A 13,280-nucleotide genomic window follows, 5' to 3' on the forward strand; every position below is an offset into this window, starting at 1 on the left:
AATATGATGCTTTCTTTTTAAAGACAATACTTAAATTTCCAAATATTGCCCAATTACTTACACTTTGACTTTATATATGTAAAACTGGTTAAAAAAAAAACTAAAACGGTTTTGTCTTACAAGAAAAAGATCTTTATGGATTGTGATTTGACAGGAGACCTCAAGACCGCCTTAATATTTTTTATCTTGAGTAGCTGATGTATTATGAAAATGAAATAGAACGCTCCTTACAGAAATTCGTGGAACAACTTCGTTGTTTACATGTTAATAGATTATTGTGGCCAGCTAAATTATTGCTTGTCATTTCTTTAACAAAATGTGTACCGGAAATAGTGAAATAACCAGAACAGAGTAGTAAACAAACAAACTTTTGACAACCAGAGTGACCTTTTAGTTAAATGACATATAGCGACCGTCATAAGAACACAAGAAAACATCACCTTGTAGCTTACACATAAGTATAATTAATGAAGAGACTATCATTTATATTTTAATGTTCATTCTTTACTGCGTAATTATCCCAAGTAGATGACATTCATCATGTCAGATGAATTTGAATAATAATTAAATAACTAATTCTAATATATAAGAGTCTAGAATGGACCGAATAAAAAGTATTATTTTGGTATCATCATTATTTCTTCTAAATGTGGTAACGATAAATTGTCGTTTGGATACAACGGACCCTTGCAACCCAGTATTATTTTCGTAAGTATCTATACATTAACCTTTTCCTGTCAAGTCTTAGTGGTACAGTGGTGTAAATATCATGTTTTTCTGTAATATATATGCATATTAGTTCTACCTCTGTTTCGAAATCCGGGAATTATGACATTAGGTCTTGTTGTGTAATCAGTTATTATCCTTTGTAGAGGATGTTGTCGTATTAATTGTCCGTTGGTAAAGTAAAGTTCCAGGATCTTGCGGAAGTGTTTTTATCATACATATCTTACGTTTAGTTATGTAAAGTTCCAGGATCTTGCGAAAATGTTTTTATCATACATATCTTACGTTTAGTTATGTAAAGTTCCAGGATCTTGCGGAAATGTTTTGTCATTTGTCTTATGTTTATTTGATTGGTTAATTCAAAGTGGCAATCAAAATACAATTTTAGCTGCTTGTGATTTTTAAACCACAATTAAAATTTCTTACGTATTGTAGCAATGTGGTTTCCGCCATTGACATTGCAGGCACTCTGATATTTTATACTTATTGACTGGGTATGAGTGGAATAGTAAGTTTATTGTCCTGAACGCTTGCGGTCAAATAGTTTCACCGAGGGACAATAGTTGGAAACTATTGACCGGTCAAATAGTTCAACACTTGCAATTTGAAAAATAGTGAAAATATTGTGTACTTTTTACATCGGATGACCGTGAGGGCATTCCGGTGTATTGCTGTCGCCTAGATTTACATTACGTAACTTTTTGTGTTGGGATTGTAACCGATCTATAAACATGATAAATACACGGACATTATCGAGTACAAAATAACATTCCTTATCGCTTGTTATAAATTCATTTTTTCAATGGATACTCCTAAAATATTTTTTTAGAACATAAATTAATAATATGAAAATGTTTTGTCGTTAGAAATATATATATAAGTAAAAAAATCTTTAATATATATGCACACGTACAGAAAATGTGTGTTAACGCATGCGGAAGAATATCTCAAGAACGTTTGCAATCTCCCATGCAGAGTTATCGGTCCTCGCTCTCTCTCAAGGACCGATAACTCTGCATGGGAGATTGAAAGTTTTACTTTTATTAATATAGTAGAATAGAATGATATACAAATGGATAAAAATTATATATACATGTAACTGTAATATACAAATATTAATATAATATATAACAACAACCAGAATATACTGATTTGTATCACTTCAATATCATATTTATTACGGTGAAGGTTGAATTCCCTGTCATTTATTTATCATCCACGCACGAACTTGTCTAAGAAAAAAAATTGTATCTGTACATTAACCTCACTTTCAGGTATAGAGATGTGATTTTTTTTTCTGAGACAAGTGCTTGTGCGGACCATCCACAAGAACTTGCAGTCATCCGATGTTCAGTACTACAGTGCTTTGATTTATATAGAAAATGATAACTGTGGTATAATAATGGTATATAATTCCAACTATCTATTCCCTAAAATAAAAATATAAATGGAATGTTCGTCAATGAGGTGGCAACTCACCAAAAAGCATAAAAATAAAATTACAACGTGGTCATTTGAAATATATTTTAGCATATCACTTTATCATACTATATCTTAACATACATGTGAAGTCCTGTGAACCAATCGTCTTAATATAGAAATATGGAGATGTGGTATATGATTGCCAATGAGACAACTATCCACCCAAGTTTAAATAAAGTGGATGTAAGCAATTATAGGCACCGTACGGCCTTCAACAATGAGAAAAACCCATACCGTATAATCGACTATAAAAGGCCCCGACATGAAAAATATGAAACAATTCAATTGAGAAAACTAAAGGCCTAATTTATAACAAACAATTTATGGAAAACAAATATGACAGAATGAACCAACGACAACCACTGAACTACAGGCTCCTGACTTGGGACAGGCACATAAAAAATGTGTTAAACATGTTTGTGAGCGCTCAACCCTCCCTTAATCTGGGACAGTGGTGTTCCAGCACACCATAAGAACAAAAAAAAATGAGTTGATAATGGCTTTACTCATCAGATCGATGCAAAGCAGAAATAAATAAATGTTTTTACCCCAGAAAACTATCAATAAAGTACAGATATGTTTACATGTAACCCATTAAGTATATTTGTCTGTTAGTATTTTATATAATCTGCAACAGTTTTATTAATGCTTTTTAACACATATGCTTATGGTTCTGGTCTTGCTGTGGCCAATTTTTCCTGAATTTATTTCACACCAAAGCATTTTCAAAAAGTCTTTCAATCAGCCTAATGTGTGTACTTTAAGGTTTTAACAATAATATGGCTTTTATTCTTAACACATTACCAATATATTAACGCCCGAAGAAAGTGCAAGAATTTTAACATATTTTGGCATATTTTGAGTATTTATCCCAAAAATGTATAAGAAGGACAATGTTAACCAAAACCAAAATTAATTTGGAAGTTAAAATATGTATTGTCTTTCGGGTATAATATTAGTTATCTTGGTGTAATCAGGGGTGTACAGAATTTTACACCGTTGTTGAAAATTCATACACCCTGAGGCGCAGCCGAATGGGTGTATGAATTTTCAACAACGGTGTAAAATTCCGTACACCCCTGATTACACCAAGATAACGAATTTATTTCTTATGAACAATTCCTTTACTCATTTTTAAACCGGGATGTAAAATTGAAAAATGGTAATGAAAAATTTCCAGTGTAACATTTTTTCAACGACGATATTGCTGCGCATTGTCAAATACTTTTTTTCTTTATTTTGGGGAAATTCAGAAAAAAAAATTGTTCTTTTGAATTTTCGAGGGAAAAAAATTAAAAAACATTCTTTTTAATTTTTTGCAAATTTTTGTCCTCAAATTTTTTTTTTTTTTACATTTAATTTATTATTATTTTTTTTTTTTTTTACATTTTATTTTTTTTTTTTTTTTCTGGCAAAATTTTATTTATCCCGGGGTAAACAAGGGTGGGGTGTTATTTACACCGGGGTAATTAACCAATCAGATTGCAGTATTTTTGCTGCATAAGAAATAAACTTATTTATCGTTGTTAACTATTATTTCGGATAAAGTTGCCTCCATAAAAATTTCTTTTTCTCTATCGTTTACCCGAATATTTTTTTCTGTTTTTGTGGTTTGTACGGGAGAACTTTCAAAGAAATTGTGTGAACATCGATCCTTGATTTATATAAATTTGGTTAAGATAACAAGTAAACTATCATAAGTAAAAAGTGCAAATGTCCGGTCAATTTAATTCAGGTGTATCAGAGATTTTAAAGAGCAAATGTCCAGAGTGTTTGGAGCGCAAATGTCCTTTCGTGTTACAGGTAAAAAAGCGCAAACGTCCGGCGCCCGTCTAGATTGCATAAATTACGTTTTCTATTTTCCCTTTCTATATTGAACCATCTTCCAAGTTCGACTGTAAGTTTATGGTTACATATCTAAATTTACATAACGTCAAAAAATCGTTTTCGTCTAAAATATTAAAATATTCTTCAAAACAAAATAAACTCGTTAAAATACGATAAATCAAGGCTTCCAAACAGTTTTGAATAGTCTCTAGTCATGTTTGCTTGAATTGCATGACCACACAATCTTGCTTTGCTATTACGTTTCAACCATATGTCATTTAAAAAAGTACTGTGTGTTCCAGATATAAAAAAATTCACATTGATCAAATATACTTTTAACAACTCTTAACCATTTAAAATCTATGTTTTTGGTACAATACAAGTAGTACTGTTTTCCCTTAATTAATTTTGACCAGTAGGTCATCATTTTTAATTTTTACATCTAAAGTAAGTGGAAAACGTCCTAGCTCACCGTATATCATACAGTTGGGAGTGGACGATTTCAGATTCAGGAGCAACTTACAAAATTTTAGATGAAACTTTTCAATAATATCAATTACTGAATCCCCATATTTCTGATCTATATAACAGAACAGGTTTGACTACTCTATCAAAAGATCTAACTGACAAGAAGCTGATAGGCTTTGAAATTTTCCCTTTTTTTAAGTATCTTATACATCACTTTTGTCCCCTTTTCAACCTGTGATTTCATTGCCTGTTTATAAGTTTCCTGCTGTTGTAATAACGTACACAAATAGCTACACTCTTGAATCATTTCTATCTCTTGATTATCTGAAAAAAAGTGTAAATTGTCTGGAAATCTTCCACATGAAAAACATAATATTTTTGTTTTGGATACATTATCTTGCTGAGCATTCTGTCACATGTATGATAATAAATGGATTAATGAATTCACTAATTAATTAAATACGCTTTAATAAGCTAAATAATTAAAACCTTAAAATTTTAAATAGAAAGTTGACACCTGCGTTGATACATAAATGATGAATCACAGAAACGCAGATGCAAAGGAAAAAGGGAAGTACTAAATGAGCAACACGACGGGTGCCACATGTGGAGCAGGGTCTGCTTATGAATGTCCCTTTGGTATCTTTCACCTCTCTTTCAGTATCAACCTCCTTTGTAATATTGACATAATGACCACTGAATCATCCCAAATCTTGTATTTTAGAAAACGACCAGAGAGGAATGTGGATATTCCTTATGAATGTTTGAATGGCACAGTTAGCTGGCATTATCCAATGGCATTTCTAAACATTCTGTTCACAGCTACAGTACAGGAATACGAAGTTTGTATAGGGCACATAACAGACAAAACTGTTAAAAAAATATATGAAATCATTGATGGAGTAACTGAACAGCTTCCTTTACCAAAGAAAGGTACGAACTTGTTTTATATAATAACATCGTCCTGAACATGCACGAAATATTTGCCACTGGACAATAAGCATCAAACAATCATCAATCAATCAAATTATAATGTAAATATCGTAAACAGTACATAAAGAAAATGATTCAGTTTTGTTTTCATTGCATAAGCCAAGTGGCAAATATTTCACAACGAACCTTTCACAACATGTAAATAGAATTGTAGAAATCTAACTGAGCATTCGCACAAAACAAAAGGACTACAGTACAAATGTTTCATAAATGGAAAAGTAAAACCATGATAAATCACACAAAACCAAAACAATGTATTCTGTATAAAGAAATTGTATAGTATGCCGTACATCCTGAAACAAATCAAAAAGGCATATTTAGGGATTCTTTGATACGTGTAAAATCATTAACAAAAAATTGTTTGACGCCATTACTTATTACATTTTTTTAACTTTCAGAAAAATGTAAATAATATTTTAGTCTTGACGTACAGTTACATCCTAAGTCCGATTTTTTTAAAGATTTTAGCCAAGATATGCTAATTTTAAGAACATTTGGGCTAAATTAACAAGTGTCACCCACACAATATTTTACCAGCGAATAGATGAACAACATACCCCTCCTGTGTAAATATTTTTTTGGCAGAGTGGTGTGCACTGTATTATTTCTAAGCATGTGCCTGTAAAAAAATGAAGTCTAATTTCGCCAATTTTCTTAATTTACTGTAATCCAATTTTGAACAAAAACTGCAATGTTTTATTCAAGTTCATAGATTTAACATTTGAATCTGCATATCAAAAAACGGTTCAAAAATACATCATTTTTAAAGACCAATTTGACCTGCAATCGTACCTTATCTTTCAGACGTTGAAAAAAAATGTAAATAAAATGATACTGCTTGCTTTTCGATGATTATGGAAAATGTTGTACCATGAATTGTATTAAACGTTGAAACTCATCTTAGCTTTAATAGTACTGCAACCAGAGTTAATTTTTTAAAACTTTAATGTTCCGGAAGAACACACACCTAAATTATATATCGATGGAAAGAGGAAAACGTGTACAAAAAGAAAAGTTTGGTCGTAAAATTTCAGAGTGGTCACATTTTTGTGAAATTGGGGTCAAAGGTCAGGCCTAAAAATATCAGTATTACAACCACAAGGACAAAAAGGAGAAATTTTCTGATATTCATTCATTAGAATGCTGCAAAAACGGTTCAATCATAAGCATATGCTGCAAAGGATGTTAAAACGACAAATTTGACTATTTATATGAAGAGCTGCTATTACAAAATGGCGTTAATCTGGAACCTCCTGATTTTTTCCATTTATGACATAGCAAAAGTAGAAGTGGCCTTGACCTTTTTACATCCATCAACTTTCATATTTCTTATAGTTTTTCACTACAGTATATTACAGAATTATTTTCTAAACTAAAAAACACCAGTTTATCAAATTATTAAATATTTTTTCTATCTTTGAAAAAAACAAAATTCAAGCGCTGAAACAATGTTTTTAATTTTGCATCTAAAATGATGTGTATTTTGGGAAAATTAGGATCTAGTTATAAATATTGTGTATTTGCAAAGTCCGGACAGATCAGTTATAACACAAAAAAAATCATAGTACACCGAGGCGAATGCGAGGTTAAAAAAAATCATAAGTGTGACATGCATTGATTTAGCGGTTGGTTGAGTGTAAAACAAACTCAGTTTGGTGCATGAACATTGTCTTAGTTGCATTATCCTGGTAAATAAGTGTAGACTCATCATTTTTTTAGGGAAGTAATGAAAAATACAATTTAATGCCAATTTGCTAATGTTGTAATTTAAAATCGGTCAAGACCCTTATATAACTTGTCTTTTAAAAGCTACATACAATAGCTCTAGTCTTCATTATAGAGGGATATGGATCAATCTCTTCGTCATGGTATGCGTATTTGCACTACAACACACTTCCTGTTCATGACACAAACTAGTTCGGTGCAGGACAGAGTTTGTTCAAAGCAAACACCGCTTTTAAGCACAGAGATTTACCTTTGCAGGTACCAATACAATCTTGTAAGTAATCTGATGACATTTGTCCCTTGAAAAATGTTGGGGGTTTATTCATTTTTGTCTTCCCGGCCGAAAATTCAAGCCTGAAGTCAGAAAGCGTTGTTATATCTGGTCTCAAATGAAATAACTTGATGGTCAAACGTTTCTGACTTAACAGTAATATTTCCGATATATCTTAACATGGAGCGCAAAATTACCCAAGGAATATCTGATGTGTTTTCCATATTTTCAGCACAATTTGAAATGTATTTGAAACATTCGGAACGCGAGGAAGACCTCTCTTACCTTTAGTATAATGAAACAGCCGCCAACGATGATGCACTGTCAGTAAATTGAAAAGTGTTATCTTGACCTCTTTTCACTTTAATCTGATGCAAACTGGAATCAATTGTAGATTGACAAACCTGAAAGTCTGCTTGTGCCATGGAATGAAACGTTCCTCACTTTTAATTGTCTCCGTGTTGATGACTTTATTGTCGGTACCTTTTAATATCAAACACCCACTTGGTGTTTTGAAACAATGCCATCTGGAGAGTAAATACCGTCTTGATTCGGTCAAACTCGTGCATGGCAATGCTTGTCGGGTATAGTCTTGCCGCTGCATAGGAAACACAAAAGCCATGTGAGTACAAAGTTTCCATCAATGTTCGTGACCCATATTCCCATAGTCATGATATAACTGCACGGCCAATCCCAAATGCAATGGGCGAAATGTTGAATTTGCTACAGAAACGATTGATTTTGTAATAGCCATACATTTACGATTCTTTTTTATCTTTAGAGACAACACACGGTTCAGAAGCGCCTTTGTGTGATTTTTCAAAAAAGCGATGCGGGCATCTTTTCCATAAAAGCACCCGACGAAGACAGAGCTTCTAAGAGCGCTTGCGGCAGAGTGAAGTAATTCTTCTTCTTTTAATGTATCCTTGATATCTTCAGACACACCTGGGTGTAATTCTGAAAGTCTTAACATAGACTTCAATTTTCCTGCAGCAGATATGGTATCCCCTATAGTGAGCTCAGAGCTGAACTCTATATTTGACATCCCTTGTCCCTGCTGTGTCTGAATTGTAAGGTGTCATAACAACTAGTTAGTTTGGTCTGGAGTTTGGCAGATGGGTAATCATCAGAGACATTCTTGGGTAAAAGTGATCGGTATATGCCGAGGATGTGCTACATGAGAAAGGCCTATTTATGGAAGAAAATATCATCATTAACAATCGTTATCAATGAATTGAAAGCAAATTCATTTTCTAATTCTTCAGTTACTGTTTTACCTGATTTCACAGGTGTTGACTTCAATAAGTACTTGGTAATGCATGCTGACAGGTAGACTGCTTTTGAAAATAAATCTGTACTCCCATTCTTTACCATGGATAAATGATTACTCTCATTAGCACACCTCAAAAGACTGTCAACACGTTCAGGCGACTCAATTTTGTGAAGTTTTCTATCCTTTTCAAAGGTTTTGCTTTTACACAAAAAACATGTTTTCATATCCAAACTACAAGGGGGAATGGAGGAAACTGAGCGCAAGATCGTATGAAAGTGTCAGGTTGTGAGGATACATGTGGATCAGATTGATCACATATTTGGCTTTCTGTTGTTTCTAATTTGAAGACGCTACAATTTTGCCTTCTGGTGTAAGTCTTATAACATCACTGATGATTCACAACTCGTTCGTCCAAGAAAAGCAGAATATCAAGAGAAGTTAGTTGTAGCATCACCTTGTCACACACCAAATCTCTGCAAAACATCAAAAGTACTTTTTTCCCTGACAGCTTGCATGCATAATAATTGCTCTGAGGTTGAACATTGACATACAATATATTTTTCCACACATTGTCAAGCCTTCTCCTTTTGGGACTAGTAGGAGTAAACTTTACAGGACTTCCACAACTAGTCAATATCCGGAAAAAACATCTTATCCGAAGGATTTGGTTAACTTTTATAAAAAGTCAAAATTTTATCAACAAAAATATAACTTATTTACAGAAAACACACGAAAGAACTACTATATTTAATCAAATCACTCTTAAAAAAACTCATAATTAATTAACTTATCCAAGAAAATGAACATAATCACATCGAAACTACCAAATTCATTGTGAAGGAAAAAGTAAATGATGGAGCTGATTGACGGATATGAAATTTCCGTAATAAAAAAAGGTATAAATTATGATTTTATTTTTGAGTTTTTGACAAAATTGTTTGGGAATTTGCCCAATGAAATTTGCATGCAGTATCGCAATAATGTACTTTTTCCTCTCAAATGTCAAATACTGTTTTTGAATCATAAGTTTTCTCGTTTTCAGAGAAGAATGCGTTAAATTTCCATCTAAAAACTGCCAACTTTAAGTTTAAGAGTTTTACTCGGGGATGGTATTATATTTATGTCTTCATCATTCCGATGATCCTTGATGATATGTGCATCGAAACTATTTACGAAAAGAGCCGGAAATTTAACAAAATAAATTTGTTTTTGGATTTTAAGGTGACCACCCAAAACCGTAAATTGAGGGGTACCCCATTTAAGGGCTAAAATACAAAAATGTGACCAAAGAAACTTTTTACGACCAGACGGAAATTAAAATATAGATATTATTCTATCATTTAAAACAATTTGCAGCCGTGTGTTATTCCGGAACATTAAACTCGTTAACTAAGCGCCTTTTTCGAGGTCAGTTGCAGTACTATAACTGGCAATAAAGCTGAACCTTTAGTACCTAAATTAGATATATTGATATTCTAAGTTGAGAAAAAAAAATGAATTGTCTCAGCGTCAAAATCAAATGTTCGGGTTGAGTACTTAGTAAATTGTCATCAACATAATCAGTGTATGTAATGTGCGAATCCTAAAATGTCATTTTTACTGTATCCGTGATGAATTTCTGATGTAGAATAATAAATAAACAGACGACAAATTCAAGATTTTTTAATAAAATAAGAAATAATATATAATGTGTACTGTTTTTATAAATTCTTGATAAATATTATAGGTATGAGATGCGGACGGGTTTTCATCGCGCCTACAGCCATACAGGTGCAAAATTGATACACAAATAGATAAATTTTAAGAATAGTTCACGAACAGAGCGTGCAAGAGATTTAAAGTAGCAGTTAAGTTTCATTTGCAGAAAAATGTACCTTTTAACATAATTATAAATGTTGTTTAACTTAAAAGAGGTTTTTTAAAGTCAGCTTGTTGATATTGAATCAAATTCCACTATGCAGTTTTCGTTATGCGATTCATGTTTACTGTCGAATAATGATACTAGACTTTCATTTTCACTGTAGGGCGATTCATTTCTATTGTATATATGCGATGCATTTTCACAGAAGGAAATTAATTAATTTGCATTATATAAAGTCTTAATTCAGCCGACTCTCTAACAAAATTTATGAAGTCAGAAGGATTGATTATATATGCATACTTAGCGAGTGGAAGTCTGAGGTAATATATCAATAAATTCCTTAAACATGGTATTTATTGCTAATATAGTCAATTCTATTTTCTCAAATAATTTGTCCTGATCTATATGTAGGATAAAATTTATTCTTTCCTATGACACGTCATCATTAAATACATATATCTTGGAGGTTAAGCCAATCCACGTCACCGGAAATTTTAAAGCAAAGTTTCTGTTTCGGTCTAAATCTACATCTCATACTAATAAATTCAACGTCATTAGAGCTAATGTCCTAATGCTTGTAGTTAAAAGGTGTGGTTGGCCTTGATTGTGTAAATGTTGCATAAGCATTGTAATTAAGATTGAGCAAACGTTTATACAAACAAAGCAAGAAGGTCAACCAAACCTTTAAACTACAAGCGTTAGGAAAATTGCTCTAATGGATGCATTTGAGATAACAAAGAACATTCACAAAACGATCTTCATTTCACGATTGAATGAGTGGAAACGTTTTCATCTTGCACAAACAATTGACGCTTGGGTGACTGGATAATTGATATTTATCATGCCATTGTGTATAAATCTTATACAGTAAAGAAAGTTCGAGCAACAGTCGAGTCACCTTAAATATGCTTGAATTTCTTATAAGTCGGTGTTACAAATAAGCCAATACGCAATTGTGAGAATACAAAGAAATATTGAAAACAGTTTATTGTTACATGTTTAAATGGTTCTATACCACGGGGTATAACCGCCGTACAGTTGATTCCGGACGTTAATCGCTACATCGCGAAGCAATGTTGGTAGATATACCGTTCTTATATGTACACCAAAGACTAATTGACTAAATGTTCCGTTAAGTATTCTATGTTTATGAAAACAAAGTTTACTGCTCCTAGCAGCATTGTATATCATTTATATTACATGAACACCATGTGACTATTTTAAATAGACAGGTCTGTGAATTACTTGTAAACATCGCGAAACAAATACTATGTGTAACTCAAACTTGATTAAACTACAAATAGAGTATAGTTGGTTGGCTCTTTCACTAAATGCGACCGTGTATTTTGTGCTTTTTTGTTGTTAAAATACATAATACGAATGAGAAACCCGTTGTTTTAATTTTATTTGAAGACATTTTCTTGAAAAACTAACCTCAAAATTTTGACACTGTACGATTCATTCTCTTTGTAGTTTGTTTTCTTTCTTTAGTACCGTTCGTTGTAAATTCTTGTACTGTTCGTTGTGCAAAAGTCTATCAATAAGGTAGAAATATGTATGACACGGCGTGACAAATGTTCAAAGCATTTTTAAGCGAGTTATAAAACTTTTCAAAGAAAATTCGTCGTAGAAAAACGTTATATTCATGGATGTTCTGCTCCAGTAAATTTTCGGATCCATGACAAGCTAATAGCAAACTCACCAACAATATTTGAATATTCATGATATGAACATGGTTATACCCGTGTATATTCAAGTAAGCATCTACGACTAGCTTGCATTTCAAATTGTAAATACCATCAATATTAAAGTCATTTAAAAACTATTTTCAGTTGTTGTATGTCGAATAATCATATAAAACGACAATGAAAATTCATCGCACTTCCAAATATTCCAAATCAGAAATGATTGCACTTACAGTGATAATTCATCGCATCTATAGTTAAAATGAATCGCATTCAGTAATCAATATTATGGATTCTGCTGCTTAAATAACACTTTTTTGAACTTTAATCCTGTTATTATACATTAAAAAGTTATAGTCTAATGAAATTCTGTTAAAAAATACATTCAAATCTATTATTTTGTATTTTCAAAAAATAAACAAACGCAGTTTTTCCCATCATCCTTTATTCTACAATAGACATACTCGCGTACAACAGTGAAAATGAACAAACTGGATTCGCACTTTATATACACTGATAATGTATTCAAATCATACTTGTCCAGTGTGTTCTCACACATGTTTACGATCCCTTTATGTATCAAATCATTTATAAATTGAACAAACATCATACGAAAGTTAATTTTATGAATTTATTTGGTCTAGAGCGGATACCTGATGAAGGTTTGTGTAGTGCGCAGCGCCCTCATAATTTTGTCATACATCTTTAATAACACTTAATCTTTTCAGGGGAAGAAATTTGCACCTTACCGACGACACAGAATGTCACAATGAGAATTGTTGGACCAAGGAAATTCACAACTTACACGGCATATATTCCATATTTTATCTACGAATTTAGCTAGTAAAAATGGAAGACGGAAGGAAATCATAGACATCTTGACCTCACAATGTACCATTTTATCAAACACAGATTTTTACTTTATGTCATTTTCCGCAATCATGAATTAAAAATGTATAGAATGTAAAA

At 32.2% G+C, this 13,280-nt stretch overlaps 1 long non-coding RNA gene across 1 annotated transcript; it reads left to right on the forward strand.

The window, feature by feature from the left end:
- Positions 1-521: 521 nt before the first annotated feature.
- LOC127734687 (uncharacterized) lies at positions 522-13,280 on the forward strand. Its single transcript, XR_007997701.1, has 3 exons — positions 522-708; positions 5,228-5,436; positions 13,040-13,280. It is a non-coding gene; the product is annotated as an uncharacterized LOC127734687 (long non-coding RNA).

The sequence above is a fragment of the Mytilus californianus genome, unplaced genomic scaffold, assembly GCF_021869535.1.
Source record: "Mytilus californianus isolate M0D057914Y unplaced genomic scaffold, xbMytCali1.0.p SCAF_3, whole genome shotgun sequence".
NCBI lineage: Eukaryota > Metazoa > Mollusca > Bivalvia > Mytilida > Mytilidae > Mytilus > Mytilus californianus.